The sequence below is a fragment of the Petromyzon marinus genome, chromosome 64 (assembly GCF_048934315.1).
Source record: "Petromyzon marinus isolate PM22_M1 ecotype Great Lakes invasive population chromosome 64, UKy_Petmar_22M1.pri1.0, whole genome shotgun sequence".
Classification (NCBI taxonomy): Eukaryota; Metazoa; Chordata; class Hyperoartia; order Petromyzontiformes; family Petromyzontidae; genus Petromyzon; species Petromyzon marinus.
Window position 1 is genome coordinate 330296 of NC_133730.1, and position 17531 is coordinate 347826.

Below are 17531 nucleotides of genomic sequence, written 5' to 3' on the forward strand. Positions count from 1 at the left end.
TCGCAAGGATTGAAACGGGAGCGTCTAACTGACCGAGAAGACCCAGAGCTTCGTATGGAGTGATAGACCAGGTAGCTTGCACACTGCATTATGCAGCTGATGAAAAGACAATGCCACTTGGTTGATTTCGAGTGAGACCTCGGCTGCCAAACCGGAGTCAGTAATAAGCACACTGCCGAGGTACGAAAAGGTATCCACTCTCTCCACAACTATCCCGTCACTCATGGGGAGAGGAAGGAAGGGAGATGGTGAGGACCCATTTCTTCGTTGCACACTCTCGGTTCAGCAGTAGCATCTCCAACTCCTTCACAGAGTGGACAGCAATTGCCAGATCATCCGCATACATAATGGCCGGCATAGGCTAACCACTGCACTAACTGTGAGTGTAAGGCAGGACAACAAGAGGCTCATACGAAACATCAAGACGCTCCCAGTAATTTTACAATTGGACCATGTCGCTGGTGAACTTTGACAAATGTTGGCGCTCGGAGAACCCAAAGGTCTCTTGGTCTCACGGCAAAGTTGCTGAGTTGGCAATGCTGTTAATGGCAGGGTTATGGTCCCCGTGGGACAGGTCCCACTCAAGTTCCTCTCGGAGGCAGCAGTAGGCCACGATCGCTCATGCCATGCTGGTGATGCTTAACGAGGATTATACCGGTGTATAGGTGTCTCCTTGACGAATGCCGCAACCGTCCAAAAATTACGTGGCGACAACTGTGACTGTTTTGAGTTGGCGGCTCGAGCGGTGGCACGTGGCGGTGATGCCGCGTGGCGTGCCGGGCAGCATGGGAAGACTGCAGTCGTTGTCACCCCGCTGGGTCACCCCGGAGAGCCTCCCTCGGTCACAAAGCTCGCTTATAAGAGGGTCCTGCCACCTCTTCAGAGTAGGGGATGATGCTGCTGCTCCTGCTGTTACGGCTGCTGTGTGATTCCAAGTGAATTATTTGCAGGTAATGTTTCAGCACTGGGTTGTTTGATTCAATATCGGTTACAATGTTTCGTTAATTTAGCTATGGGAGGAAACCGGGACACCCGGAGGAAACCCTTGCAGAACAGAGGGAGAGAATACAAACTCCGCACAGAGTGGCGTCTACGTGAGAAACTGAATCCAGGTGCTTGCTGCTGCTGTGTGGCGTGGACTGTTACCACTGCGCCACAACCCTGCCACACAAATTACGACTTATGGTCACACTCGTGACTTGTGCTGCCTAGAAATCACCTTTTACATTTGGTGTTTTAACTAACAGCTGCCGGGTCTTCTGTCCAATTTCCGTAATCTGTCATGATTGTTTCCACCGCAGCGTTTTTGTTCACGTACCATAGCGGAGTTCATGACCACCTGAGCCGGATAAACTTTGGCAGCATTGATTTTTTTCTCACAGTATTTCCAATAAAAGTGAATTGAGAGGTTTTCTGGAAGAAAAACAAAACAACCCACATGTATGTATTGTTACATAACTAGAGCTGGGAGGATTAGTCATTTTAGTCAACTAATAGATTAAAGATTCGAATTGACTACTTTTTCAGCGGTGGATTACTCGGGCCCCCACAAGCTACAGCCTCCCGAAGTGGGGAAACCCCCTTTCGAGGCACGCCCAGTGTGAGGCGGCCAATTTACGCCGATGACATCAACAAGCCCCGCTCGTCACCACCACCAAGCCCTGTCCATCGCCCAGTGGCACACGTGACAATGGAGGTCAGAATCTTGTTTGCAAGTAATCGATTAGTTGAACGATCGAAGAGCCCAGCTTTAGTCACGGCCCACACTGGCTTTCATTGAAACCCTTGACGACGCACGCGTGATCGTTGTGAGTGTATTGTGCACCCACGGATGGCCACACAGCAAACTTAACCATTCACACATTCCATTCACTCAGTCCTCCTACTCTCAACAAGACCCTCATTCCTCCAAGGAGTTGTGGGTTATCAAGTTTATCCCTTCAAGACACCCTTAAATCAACACAACGGTTTACGACAACTAAAACCGATACTCAACTTCGAGCACCTTGTGGATTATCTTTCAAACGCATCCCCATCATTTTCCACTCCCCAACTCTCCCATTGTGGCGTTGTTTTTGTCCCCCACCCCACCCCCGACCTCCCCGATCATCTGCGGGCGCCGACGCTCAGTTCTGGCGGCTACGCCGGAGATTGAGCCCAGCGGTGGGGATTTCGTCCTTGTAGACACTGTAGTTCTTCATCACCGTGTCGATCCAGGGCAAATAGCGTGAGACGCGGGCGTAGATCCCGAACTTGCCCTTGCGATTGCAGCCCTCGCCCCAGCTGATGATGCCGGTAGAGAACCACGTGTTGGCGTAGGGCGTGACATGGGGGCCACCGCTGTCACCCTGGCATGCGTCCGTCTTCGAGTCGCTGTAGCCGGCGCAAAACATGTTCTTGGTGATGGTGTAGCTGCTCGATTCCTTGCACCGTGCCATGTCCTGGTACGGCACAAAGGACGTCTGCAGCACTTTGGCCTGTGCATGGGGACGGGCGGGGATGCGCAACCAAATATAAATCGGCGAAATAGAGAATCGCATTGCAGAAGATTGAAAAAAATAGTGGACAAACACAAGTCAATATTAAATAAAATGCATTTCTTGATAGCTGAATCGGCCAAATATTGACATGCATTCAGGGCCTTTTAGTATATAGACGAGGACATGTGTCAAATGGGTGGGTGGAAGGTGGAGGTGGGTGGGAAGAGGTCACGCTACCTTTTCCCCGTGGTGGTGCAGGTAACCCCAGCCGCTGATGCGAGCCAGCTCCTCCTTGAGCACATTGTCCGCAAAGTCCGGCTCGGGCAGGCAGGCGGGCAGCACGTACTTGTTGAACTTGATGGGCTCGCTCATCTGCAGCAGCGCGATGTCGTTGTCGTAGGTGGCGTTGTTAAAGCGGTTGTGCATCACGATCTGCTTGATGGATATCTTCTGCTCCGTGGGCTCGGACACCGTGCGGTTGTGTTCACTTAGGGACGGGGAGGGAGAGGGGTGGCATGTACAGTAAGCAGCCAATTGGACGATGTGGTGCTGCGGTTCCAGACCTCTTGCATGGCGGTCCCTGGTCAAGACCGCTGCCAACATTACAGCCCAACGTCGGCAACTCCCCAAGCCGTCGCCGTGCCCAAGCAATCCTACGGTGCGACCACGCCGCCGGATTTCATCGCTCCACCTCCATGCGCGGACGCCCTCGCCCGACGCGCCCCATTCGTCCTCGTTGACGGCTTCCACTCCTTCGTAATTACTGACCGTCCGCCATCACCCCCTTGTCGTGATTGGCCCTGGCCCACTGACATTCCTTAGAAGTTGCGAGTGAAGCCACTGAACCTGCCCTTGGTTTGGACGAGACGCGATGCAGGGCGACTCACCGACGATGACGATGTCAGGCTCAGACGGGATGCAGTGGGCGGCCGTCAGGACCCACTCCCGGCTGAGGATGGTTCCGCTACAAAAGCCTTCACCCTTCTTGTCCAACAGCAGAACCTGGGCACAGAGGCGACGGCGAGACGATGAGGGAGCCTCGACCCCATGGGCTGTGCCAGAACGCTTGGCAAGGTCACGTGATGCAGGGCCCTTTTGTTCCCTAGTTTGTAAATGGAGCTTTCTTGAATTTTATCCAGCAGATCGGTGGTGAGTTAAAATTTTAGTTGGGAGTTGATTAAACTCCATCATCCCTCTAGGGTTGATAAAAGGAGTACCACTTTGTGGGGAAGTCGTTAGTGATTGATCTATGGACAGATTAATATCTGCTTGGTTCTTTCGGTGAAGTCACGTAGAAGGGAAATAATAAAATAATAAAATAAAACATAATAAAATAAAATTCTCACGTTTCGGCCACAACACAAGTAGCCGTTCTCTGTATACCACACTGCTGTATATTCACTATACAATTACGATACTTTATATTACCAAATAAATTATATTAAACATTACACTGAAAGGTACTAAGAGATTAGCAGGATGTTAAGGTGAGAAATTCGCATGTAACTGGGAGATTAGCATGATGTTAATGTGAGGAATTAACATGTAACTGGTCACAGAAATGGCTATGTTAAGTCAGAGTTTACATATCAACAGAGGCATTTATGATATTAACGCTAAAGAACTGCAACTACCCAACTATCATACAATAAACCGATGTGAAATAACTAAATATAAACTACATCAATATAATCAATGTATTCAATATATTATCCAATAACTTGATCTATTAACATTAAGTAACTGGGTATACACTACACTATATAATTACTACCATATAGTGAATCGATACATTATTCTTGCACGGGTTGGAGCTGCACTGGTCTCCGTCTGGGGCACGCGAGACGCGGCACCACCACCACCACGCGCACGGTCACCGGCGGGGTTTGCGTTCACGTCCCAGCGCTTTGCGCGAACTGTGCCGTGCGGTTCGTCACTCACCCGAGTACTTGTTCCAGAATTCATTCTGGAAAAAAGCACAGAGCGAAGTGTTGTTTATGGGGGTTATGGATATTTTGATGAAAATAACAAAAATTAAATGAAATTTGAAATTTGCATAATTATCCGAAATTATGTTACATATACAATAGAAGGGCGTCATTTGGTGTGGGGGGTGGGGGAGGCGCGCGGTGTGGTCGAGCCGGCTCAGGGTGCGGGTTGCAGGGCCTGCTGCCCATGGCACCTGTGCGTGTGTGTGTGCTTGAAGGTCACGCGTCCAAGCACTTTCCAGGCTCGGACTCTGATTGTCTCCCCCGAGGGACGATCACCGCGAGCATCCTGAGAGGTCTGGGCACGCGAGTGTGAGCACAGTCCAGGCTCGCGCCGTTCTCATCGCGAGGGTTCTGCTGTGCTTCACAGACGGCTGCAGAGTTCGCGGTGGGTCCACAACATGGGACAATGCCGCTGTCTGGTTTGACCCAACTGAGTAATTTTCGTGATATATTTTACGTTTGGCCCACGACTCCGGCACAACGGCCTTGGGAATAACGTCGCGGGATCGATTTCATCCGCGGCACCGACGAGGGCGAGGCCCGGGGGCCGCTGCGGCGAGGGGCCGCAGCTCGGAGGCCACCGCCGCCCCTGGGGCGTCTCGGGTGGTGGCGACGGCGCGAGTTGGGCCGCGAGCGGACGGCGGCCGTCTCACCGTGGCGTCGATGTTCTCGAACACCTCGCGCGCCTCCTCGAAGCTGCAGCGCTCCTCCATGCACTCGCGCTCCAGGTTCCCCTTGCGCAGCTCCTCCCAGCCGCTGTTGGCGCGCCGCGCCCGCGCCAGGACGATTGCCGCTTGGCGCCGCTGTAGGAACACCGTGGCTGCGTGCGTGCGTGTGTGTACGTGTGTGTGTACGTGTGTGTGTGCATACGTGTGTGTGTGTGTACGTGTGTGTACGTGCGTGTGTGTGCATACGTGTGTGTGTGTACGTGTGTGTGTGTACGTGGGTGTGTGTACTTGTGTGTGTACGTGTGTGTGTGCATACGTGTGTGTGTGTGTACGTGCGTGTGTGTGCATACGTGTGTGTGCATACGTGTGTGTGTGTACGTGTGTGTGTGCATACGTGCGTGTGTGTGTGCATACGTGTGTGTGTACGTGTGTGTGTATACGTGTGTGTGTACGTGTGTGTATACGTGTGTATACGTGCGTGTGTGTATACGTGTGTGTGTGTGCATACGTGTGTGTGTGTGCGTACGTGCGTGTGTGCGTACGTGCGTGTGTGTGTGTATACGTGCGTGTGTGTGTACATGCGTGTGTGTGTGTACATGCGTGTGTGTGCGTACGTGCGTGTGTGCGTACGTGCGTGTGTGTGTGTATACGTGCGTGTGTGTGTACATGCGTGCGTGTGTGTATACGCGCGTGTGTGTGTATACGTGTGTGTGTGTGTACGCGTGTGTGTGTGTATACGTGCGTGTGTGTATACGTGCGTGTGCGTGTGTGCATACGTGCGTGTGTGCGAACGTGCGTGTGTGTGTGTATAGGTGTGTGTGTGCGTACGTGCGTGTGTGTGTGTGCATACGTGCGTGTGTGTGCATACGTGCGTGTGTGTGCATACGTGTGTGTATGGGGAGCGGTAGTGTAGCGGTTAGCGCGCTGCGCTACGAATCCGGCGACCGAGTTCGATTCCCAGTCACGGCTAACACCAGTGACGGTTGTCTCAACCCGTCCTGGGCCTCCCCTAGGTCGACTCGGTCTTAAGTGAGTACCTGGTGCGGTGTGGAAACATCAGCACTGGGGAGACAAAGGCGATCGGGGGTGTTGCTGGCCACCCACCCCCTCGTGTGCCGTGCTGGGCTTCATAACTGCCAACATCCGTGAGTTGATCTGACAATCGGGAGCACAAAATCTGAGTGTGTATTTGAGGATGTACGTGCAGCCCTGAAAGTGCCTACTCACACCACTACTGGCCAGCGGCCGCCACCGGAGGGAGGTCTACTCGACCACACTATCCAGATGGATCCCAAGATTTGGGCTTACCCACACTTTACCCTACCACACGCGACCTGTCGATCGACTGTGGGTGCCAAATTTGTACCGCTGGGTGGACAGGCGGTGGCGGAGGGATTTGAGAAACTCGCCCCCAATTGTTTCAACTGCCGCGCAGGGAGATGGAAGCGAACCGGTCACCCTCTGCGTTGTGAGTCCATCGCGCTGCCGACCGTCGACTCACGCACAGAGCCGTGCGTGAAGCGACGCTCGCGAGATTGGCACGCGGTCCCAGCTGTGTTGTCATGTGCGGTGCACACCAAACACAATGTGTCTTCACTTTTCTCAAGGCCAACAAATATTTACCAAACCCAAACACGGGCTACGGTTATATCTGATCCGCGCGCAGGTCAGCGACAGAGAGAGAGAGAGCGAGAGAGAGAGAGCCCCCCAGTGGCACCACGGCTGGGACACGGGACGCGTTATCAGGGCAAACACGCACCACGTGTGTGTGTCCACGACACTGCCCTCCTCGCTCTCTGTTTGACTTGGGACTTAGTCTCAACACCAAAAACATTCTATACCTAGTTCGCATACAACGTTTCTGACAAACAGCTACGATGCAAACGTTGAAAAATCAATTTTGGTTGCCATCATCATCATCAATCGTCGAATTTATTTCTGGCTCGACTGAGCGTCGAGGTGGTGACCCTCTCCTGTCCACAGCCCCGAGCCAGCGGTGGAAGTTCCACATTCACATAGCGGGGATGAGCCTATGTTTACATGATAGCCGCTGTTGACTTTTCCACAAAGTGGTCTATACTTTATCGACCCCGAAGGGATCATGGGTCCAATCAACTCCCTAAACAGGATTTGAACTCGCAACATGCAGATTTTTGACTCAACCCACAAACATGTGTAAAAAGCACTCCGCCTTTGTACATTCTGCTACAACAATCAGCAGTTCCTGAAGAACAGCATTGTGAATTATAGATTTGAAGCTTTCGTGACTGCAAGAATTCATACTTTTTGGTTTTATTCGGTAAAGTCACGTAGGCAAAAAACTAATTAAAAATGAAAATAAAAGAAACAATTAAAACACGACGTTTCGGCCACAACACAAGTGGCCTTCTTCAGGTGAAGGCACAGAACTGTCGGGACGACAGCACTTTGAAGTGTGTTTGTGCAACGTATAAGGTTTGGGTGAGGGGATGGAGCAGTGGTGAGCACATCAGCTGTTGGTTGATCACATTTTCTCAGATTTATTCTCGTGGCGATCTAAACAAGCGGACCACAGTTCTGTCGTCCCGACAGTTCTGTGCCTTCACCTGAAGAAGGCCACTTGTGTTGTGGCCGAAACGTCGTGTTTTAATTGTTCTTTTATTTTTATTTTTAATTTGTTTTTTTACCTACGTGACTTTAGCGAATAAAACCAACTGGATTGTGGTCCGCTTGTTTAGCTCGCCACGAGAATAAATCTTAGAAAATGTGATCAACCAACAGCTGATGTGCTCACCACTGCTCCATCCCCTCACCCAAACCTTATGCGGACAATGTGGATCGTGCATAGTTTGAATACCACTCCGTCTCCAGACGTTGCACAAACACATGGTGTCGTGCGCATCACCTAGACACCGATACATTTAGAGGAGAGAGAGCCATTGGATTGTATTTGCATTGAGAGACAGAAAGATGAACGTATGAGAATATACGCAGGCGAATGGCATCATCTAAACTGTTAAGAGAAGCGAGTGAGGCTTGGGCAGGGCGCGTCGCGGCTCGAAGGGACAATGGGGGATGGTCAATAATATTGCGTCAAGGATGATTATAATGGAGTGGCGGCCAGGGAGCGGAATGCGTCTGAGAGGACGTCCACCGAGGAGACGGAGCGATGAGATGAGCTTCTCGCGTGCAGGAGCTGGATTCATCGATGCATAGCGGGATCGTGAGAGGTGGCGGCTCTGGGAGGCATTCGTCCAGCAGCGGATTGATCCTGGCTGCTGGCGAAGGTGATTGTGGGTCACGCGACGCGCACGCTCACTCACCATGGCACGCGCTGGAGAGGAGCAGCACCAACCACAGGAGGCGGACGTATCGGCCGCAGGAGGAAGCCATGGGTGTCATCGCACTCCCCGCGTCTCCACACTTCTGCTCTCCTCCTCCTAGCTGATCCAGATTCGGGTGGCCTCCTCCCTCTCTCTCCTTCCCTCTCCCTGACCCGGGGGCCTCGCGATGCCAAATGCGGCTCGCCCCCTTTTCATCCGCTACCTCGACGCTAGGCAGATTACGCGAGAACAGGGGGAGGGGGGCAGATTTCGGGGGAGAGGACGCACGGATGAGCAGTCTCACTCGGGGCTCTGGTATTATTTTTCCACTGCACAAGCGAGACGCGCCGAGCCAGGCCGGCGCGGCTTTTGAGGCACTGGGTTGTTTTTTCACTGCAGTTCCGAGCCGTGCTGCTGATGTCACACGTGGTGAACGAGTGGAGACGCGTGTAGATAACGCAGTGACGTTATGTACTTCCGGCGTACGGACTGACGTCACAGGCAATCAACGGGTTTTTATCCCCATCCCTGGCCCTGCTGGGCCCCGAACCACATTCAGATGCCTTGGTGAGGCCGGCGTACCATGGTCTGGCTTGGCATGTCAAACATCCAGTGGTAAACTACCCGTACCGGGAAGGTCTCGCGCGAGCGCAGCTCGGATGTACCAGTGGATAAGTGTGTCAACATAATCCCCATGACCCACGGTGTGGGGAGGCCCTCATTCAGCAGTGGAGTGGCTAAAGGGCTGCCCGCGTGCACATGCATTAATTTACTACGCTTTCTATTGCTTGTTGTTGCTCTAGAGAGGCCGATCTCCACATCGCTGGTACCAGTCATCTACAAGTCCAATCAGCTCCACATAATTCCGTCACCTATCAGTCAATCTCTTCTCTCGGCCGTGCTGCACCTTTTATCCCCCTCTCTCTGGGTTAGCAGAAGCTGCTTGGGCATGCGGTGGCTGGGTATGCGGGCTACATGTCCCAACCAACGCAGCCTCGCTTGCCGAAGGAGCTCACTGATGGGAATGTGTCCAGATATTTAAAGGATCTGTGAGCTCCTCACACTCCAGTCTGGTTAAACCCAGGAATGATCTAGGCAGGCCTGCCTGAATGGTTCAAACCGGCGCAGATGTTCCTTTAGAGCAGGGGTGGGGAACGTCCTGCCCGCGGGCCGTATAAGGCCCGCGAAATCATTTGGTCTGGCCCTGCAAAGGCAACCGCAGGCGAGACTCGAAATGCAATAAATCTATGAGCAAACCTGGAAAAGCAGCTAACATCACACGCCTCACCAAAGAGAAGAAGTTCCAGCCATCACATTAGGGGTGAGTTAATTACATGTTTGACCAAATAGAACAGGCTAATTTTTAAGTTGATATTTTTTTTCATGGCCCGCGAATGATGTTATAAATATCCAAATGGTCCTTGGCATAAAAAAAGGTTCCCTATCCCTGCTTTAGAGGACTCCACGTTTCGCAAGCATAGAAACGGGAGCGTATAACTGGCCGAGAAGACCAAGAGCTTCGTATGGAGTGATAGACCAGGTAGCTTGCACACTGCGTTATACAGCTGATGAAAAGACAATGCCACTTGGTTGATTTGGAGTGAGACCTCGGCTGCCAAACCGGAGTCGGTCATAAGCACACTGCCGAGGTACTAAAATGTATCCACTCTCTCCACAACTGTCCCGTCACTCATGGGGAGAGGAAGGATGGGAGATGGTGAGGACCCATCTCTTCGTCGCACGCTCTCGGTTCAGCAGTAGCATCTCCAACTCCTTCACAGAGTGGACAGCAATTGCCAGATCATCCGCATGCATAATGGTCGGCATAGGCTAACCACTGCACTGGCTGTGAGTGTAGGGCAGGACAACAAGAGGCTCATACGAAACATCAAGACGCTCCCAGTAATTTTACAATTGGACCATGTCGCTGGTGACCTTTGACAAATGTTGGCGCTCGGAGAACCCAAAGGTCTCTTGGTCTCACGGCAAAGTTGCTGAGTTGGCAATGCTGTTAATGGCAGGGTTATGGTCCCCGTGGGACAGGTCCCACTCAATTCCTCTCGGATGGGGAGGGTGGGGAGCTGCTGTGAGGGGGTCCACCGTGACAGTGATTCGCCGCTATGTGGTGGCCCTAGGGAACTTCCCGTGGTGCGGGGCCCACCAAGGGCCCACCCAGCACCCCCGAGCGCCGTCCCTGGACAGGTGCCGAGGAGCGACGTGCCATACTTCGTGTAGACCACCAGAGGACGGTGTCGTCTCACCAGTAGTGATTTCATTGACTCTCCCATTTGCTCCGTGGACTCTGAATGTCAGCTCGATTCACACCGGTGGCCACTAGCGGAAACGTGGGATGCGTCTGCTCCGTCCTGGACCCTGTACGCATCACGGATGCAGAGGCGGTGGTTACGAGCGAATCTGTGTAGGATTGTTGTGCTGTCCCAGTGGATTAAGAATGAATGTGAATCAGACAGCTCTTTTTCAGTTCATGCAGTGTGTGAATAAGGGCCTACCCGTTCGTGTCGCTCTCCAGGCTCAAGCCTACTTAGCTGTCACAAGAGGAATATCGCACATCTATCCGTGTGGAGCTCTCACTGAGCAGTGTTACATCCCCTTGTATCAGAGTCCCAGTAGATGAAGTCTCTTCTATTGGGCGTTTGTCCACACTTGGTGGGAGACTGAGATGTGCCCTGCAGAGAGCGTTGCCTGCAATGGTTATTTCTCTGAAAGTTGACAAGCCGAATTAAGTAGAAATACCACATTTACTGTGCACTGATTGGTGACCGACCATCGACTCACCACGCCTTGAGAACCCGGTTTAATCGCAGGCAGTGGCTAAAGCCTGGATGTGAACCCAGGGCATTCATCGCACGCACACAGTTTATCGTAATACTGCACATGTTTCCACGCGTATACGTACAACCGTCTAAACGTTATGGCATTGTAAATATGGAGTTTATATAAAACATCACTATCCCCGGCCACTTCTTTATGACCCTTGAGCTACACCCATTTCAAACCTTTTAAAACAGTCTGCCTCAGCAGCAGACCATGCTTTCCCACCTGATGGACGCTTGTGTTGCGCCCAAAACGTCGTGATTTATTTTATATTATACCTACTACATGACTTTACCGAAAGAACCAAAGAGTATGGATTCCTGCAGTCACGAAAGGTTCAAATCAAGATTTGAACAGCTTAGGTTAACACTTGTCAATGGGAGCAGTACTAGTGCCTCTGTCTAATAGAGGAACAATGACTCTCACCTCGCGATTCCAGAAATTCTCGCGATGCAGAGTCGTGATTCTGTTGAAGGATATTTATAATTGTTTGACTCCGGGGTACATGTTTGTATCTGGAGTGGCTGGGGGGCGGGGGGGGTCACGTGAGACCAACAACAACAGGAATAACAACAACAACTGCATCCGAATAGGAAACATTGAAGCTTCCACAAGTGGTTCCATGCTTGGCGGAAATCTCGTGGAAGTTGATTCGTGAGTGACACGATTTGGTATTTAACCGACTGGTCGTGTATCTACGCCCGAACGGCTCCCCGAGTAAAAAAATATATATAATTCGGAAGAAAAAAATTCGGAACAAAACCTCCCCAAAACGTAACCTCTCATCGGAACGGGACGCGGTCGTTTCTCTCTTCGCGATGTTTCTTTGCGAAAACTTTACTTTGGGTGAAATTCATTAATGGGATGTATTCTTCTTTATATATCCCTCCCATCCACCGCAACATAATTTCGCTAATTCGAAATTACAAAACTAAACCTCATGTTGCGGCAGTAATAAGGAATCATTAAGTCCAATTAAGATCCACCTGCAGCCACAACACATCGGGCCCGCACCTCAAACACGAAGAACTCCGCGCGCGCGCGCTCCGTAACGAGAGGCGCGCGGCGGCGGCAGCAGCTTAGGAGGAGGAGGAGGGCGCGGGTAAGGGGTTTGGAGACGAGGCGCGCGGCGAGGAAGGAGCGAGAGTTGTAAACGAGTGATTAAATAGGCAACACCTGTGCATCTGCATTGCTAATTAGAGGCAATTAATCAGCACCACGCTGCCTGGGAACGAGGCGGGGGGCGCCGCGGCTGGGGATGTTTCCGCGGGCTCCATGGTGACGCTAACGCGCTGCTCGCTCAAGAGAATGGGTGGGGGGATGGGGGCAGCGGAGAGGGCAGTGGCGAAGGGGCAGCGGAGGGGGGCAGTGGGAGCGAGCGAGCGAGCGGTGGGGGAACGGGGCCATCGTCTCGCGGTAGCCGCGTGGAGCAGCGGTTATGCGCTCGCTTTGTCTCTGCGCGTGTGTCTGTGTGTGTCTGTGCGTGTCTGTGTGAGTGTCCGTATCTGTCTGTCTGTGTGTCTATCCGTCTGTGTGTGTGTTTGTGAGTGAGTGTGGCTGTGTCTGTCAGTGTGTGTGTGTGTATTTCTGTGAGTTTCTGTGCGTGTTTGCTTATGTGTGCATGTGTTATTGTCCATCGTTTTATCTGTCGGACTGTCGTTTGTATGCCAGCCTCTCCGTTTGCCATTGTCCATCTACTCTCTGTCTGTTGGTAGCAATGAGTCTCTGCCCTCTATGTAATCAGGTGCGGAGCCTGCGGAGATGCAATGCCCATTTACAACCAAACTCCCTTCATCACTCACCTTTCCACACAACCAGTACGTGTAATCTGTCGACGTTTCAGGCAATTGCCCAACTTAAGTGGGACGGTCGGATTGCATCTGGCTTTCGCACCTTACGCCAGGGCGCCGATAAAACTGGAAAACGTTCAACGAACTTTTGTGAAGCGTTTCGGATCGTACCGAAACACGTCGTTCGGCACGATGTCCGACGTTTCGCTGCACGTGCCGGGAGCTTGTTCAGGAACTGAATTGAGCAGCTCCCGTTCTCCATCCGTCCGATTGCTGAAGAAGCTCCCGACACGTGGAGCGAAACGTCGCACATCGTGCCGAACATTGCACGACCCTACGATGCGCCGGAGAGCTACGGCCACGACACTCGGCGCGGTGGCCCTGCGGAACGGAGTGGACAGAGGCGCAGTGGCCCTGCGGAACGGAGTGGACAGAGGCCCAGTGGCCCTGCGGAACGAAGTGGACAAAGGAGTCTGTTGACTCGCAGCTGATCTCGAGCAGAGTCAAAGTCTAAGCCAGTGCAAGTGACTAGATCAGCTGATTAGGCGCACAGTGGAGTTCTGGCAGCGGTGACGCAGTGACTGGTACACTGCTCTGCGAACCCAGCAACCCGAGTTGGATACCCGGCTACGGCTAACATCAGTGGCACAGGATAATGCAATTGAGTCAGGCGGTGGTTTGTTGGTGATGATTTTGGTGGCGGTGGTGCTGGTGGCGGCTTTGGCCACGATGACTTCCCGATCTTTGATCTTGAAAAGTGTGAAGCGTATTTTTGGGAAAGCTCCCCGTACGTCACCTGCCGATCAAATCGCCGTGTTCCGAGACGGGGCGGGCGGTGTCGCGGGCGCGTTCAAGCGCCGACAATTAAACCGGCGTCACCGCCCCTTGTTAAGTGACACCGAAAATATGCGAGACTTGGGAATTCAAATGTCACGTAGATATAGTAAACAAAAATGGCTCCGTAATAATGACCTATATTAAATATTAAATTGCTGCACTGCCAATCATTATCGCCGTTTCCACGATGCCAATCACGAGGCAAATTCGCGCAGGTCCACGCTTGCACAATGCTACTTGGTCCCGGAGACCTTATCAATTATAGACAAGAGGGAATTTTACTGGCAATTAATTTACATTTCGCCGGGCCGGGCTGAGTTCATGGCTACCGTCCCTCGTCTGCACGGCGATCTCCGTGGGGAATTCTACCGCGAAGCGTCGCCATTGCCGCGCGGGACGGGCTCAGAGAGTCCTGGGGAGGGGGGGGGGGGCTCCAGGGGGGTTCCTCCGCCTGTAACCCGCGCCCTTCAGCACGTCTGACGTTTCGCTCCACGTGCAGGGAGCTTCTTCAGGAAACGCATAGAACTCCGAGTAGACTGCTTTGGGTGTGGTGTCACATCCCAAAACAGCAATTCTGGTATTTGTGATGTGACACCAACACGTCACAATCAGACAGGCGGGCGGCGGTGGTGGAGGAGCGGGTTGATGGTTCACGCCCTGACTGCTGCTTCACTCTGAGCTCTATAGGGTACAGCAGTGAGGTAGGAGCTGGGTGCTCTACCCTAGCGAAGACAGCAGCGGTAGGATGCCAACTTTAGTTCAATAAGACGGTGGACAGGTGTTCAATCGGATTGAAGCTTTAACGTCTCTTGTAATGCAGCGCGTGCCTGTATGGCTCTGTCGTCGATCCACTGCTGGATGACGCCCTCCCCCACACCGTTGGGGTTGTGGGGTCATTGGACTGCGTTGGGTTGCCAGGGTGGGCGAAGGCGGTAAACAGAGGTGTGGGGACATGCAAGTGGCGTGCAATGATGGATCTTGCTGCGTGTCCATCTGCTGCCTGCTACTGGCAGGCAATGTACACAGGCACACCGGTAAGCGTGCTCATATTTGTCAGCGTTCACTGTGCGCGAATGCACGAGCAATGTGACTCTCATCAATAATGAACATTAGAGAACGCTACTTGTTTCCACAAATAACATGACCACTTCTATCGCCTACTCTCTTTTGCTTAATGAGCACGATCAGAAAAATATCACAAAGATATGGGAATGGGGAGGTTCGCAGATGAGTAAATGTTGATTTGAAACTTAATTTCCCGTTGTGATTAAATGCTGCAGAGAGCGTGTGTAAATCTTCGTGGACGTGCGTGTGCGCGAGCAGAATGATGTCACCATTGAATTAATTTTAGTTCTGTCAAGTAGAGCTGCGTTTTTAGCCAATGTTCCAAAAACAATAGCCACCATTCATCACTCAGTGGCGGTGACATCACAGTGGCCCTTGTGCCAGGCTTGGTTCACTTTGTCCTTTCTGAAGTGTCCAATGCGAGTTGGCAGGAGGTTACAGGACATACCCATGTGTCCCACACCCGTTTAGCCCCCTCCATCCAGTCAAACAGAAGCTGCTTGGGCATGGGGTGGCTCGGCATGGGGTGCCTGGGCATGAGGTGACTGGGCATGGGGTGGCTCAGCATGGGGTGCCTGGGCATGAGGTGACTGGGCATGAGGTGACTGGGCATGGCGTGGGTGAGCATGGGGTGGGTGGGCATGGGGTGGGTGGGCATGGGGAGAGTAGACGTATGGTGAGTGGGCATGCGGTGAGTGGGTATGTAGTAGAGAGGCATGTTTACTCGTGCATCTAATTTAGTTGAAAAGCACAATTGTTTGGGATTATCTCATTGCTCAGTGCAATCACGAGTAAAACCCAAATTACGCGGTGATAATAGTAAGAATAAAATCAATCAACTCAATGCAAATGCACGACAGTGCAGAACAAATGAAAAACAACGCAACATCATTGCGTTCACTCCACTCGGACAAACAGTGAACAAACCGTCAAGGTCATCACGATCAATGTCATTGGTGTCACCAAATCTCACCGTCACTCCTACTGCCAAACCCTCCATCCGCTGGAGAGTTGACACTCAGCACTCAGAGTTCACTGGCAGGGTCTTCCCCATGTTTGCTGACCCTCCGACTGCCACTCCGATGTCCGTCTCGGTGACCCGCCCTGCTCCGTCCCGCCACTCGGCGGCGCGAGTTGTGGACCCCAACCCAGCGCTGCCGCTCCGACTGAGCGTTACGTTCGTGGTTCACCGTCGGTCTCCGTGGCCAGGAAAGTCGAATAAACACGAGATTTAAAATCCGAGCCACTTACTCTGAGTGAGAGTGAGTGTGAGTGAGTGTTAGTGAGTGAGTGAGTGAGAGTCGGGCAGGGCACGGCGAGCTGGGGCACTCCGAGTGGGCCCAGATGCTCGCGCCGCGGTCCCATTTCGCACGTGGGCCGGGGACGCGGCGCGGCGCGTAATTGGGCAGTCACCGCCGCGCTAATTGCAAATGCGTTGATTGCTCAGTAATTACACTGATTTGCGGATAGTGATTGTGGTATAATCATGTAAAATGAGCACGTGCAAAGTTAAATTAGCGGTGAGTGTGAAGACTTTAGTTTTTTTGCCTTCTCCAATTTTGAGTAATTATGAGTATTTTTGTTGTTGTTGTTGTCACGCCCGTCTGGTGCTGTGGACGAGCTCCCGGCGAAGGGGAATGAAGTAATCTCAACGTGTACCTTAAAGCAGCTTCCAGGCAATAACCCCGCGTCCACATCGCGGAGACGGGGTTAAGATGACGACGCACGAGCGGGGATCTTCAAGCCTCCCACATTTTGAGCAAAACAATAGTGAAGTCACTCCGTTGTTGGTGAATTATTCTATTCTGTTTAATTAATTGAAATGTCAAGGTGCAGCCCTGCAACTACTCGCTCGCGCCACTGCTGGAACAAGGACATCCACTAGAGGGAGCTCTAGAATGCCCCTCTGAATGTATTTGACCTACTCTTCCACGATGGCCAGACGATCATTGAAGAGTTGGGAGTACTCACACATTACCCCGCGCCTTGTAGATTGCAAGCGCGAGATGCGCTAACCACTACACTGCAACGTAGCTACACCACTGGCACCAACACACAGCAATTCCCTCGGGATTGTAAACGTGACGCCCCTGTTAGTCACACAAATGTTGAGAAGTTTTTGACAAGTTTGCTTCTTATCGCATCTAGGTTTGTTACGGGGTTAACGCTCACACCACGTGTTTGCTTCAGTGCCACCGTGACGCCGAGGAGACCTCGCGAGTCTCCCCGCAGGTTACGGCGAATTTCATGCGTGGCCTCTGCTGGTCCTACGTCCTGGCTCTCTGAACTAAGCTCCGTGGGGAACCTATGGCCCATGATCTCACTTCATTGCACACGGCCCGTGGCCACACGAGGCCTTCCATTTAAAAACAGCGCGCAAACGGTGTTTAGCCATCGCCGTGAGCGTCTTAGCCGCACTAATCGGACACTCGAGGGGGGATATTTTCGACCTGGCATCCACGCCGTGTCTCCGATGTCTGCGCTACACCGGGCCGCTTCCGTCACTGCGAGGGCCTCTCGCGGTGCGGGTGAGGAGCCTGGCGGCGCCCGCCCGGGCTCAATG

The 17531-nt window shown here is 52.5% G+C and overlaps 1 pseudogene; it reads right to left on the minus strand.

Moving 5' to 3' along the window:
* Nucleotides 1-1351: 1351 nt before the first annotated feature.
* The window catches only part of LOC116956259 (venom prothrombin activator porpharin-D-like), a 30217-nt pseudogene continuing 14037 nt past the window's right edge, over nt 1352-17531 (minus strand).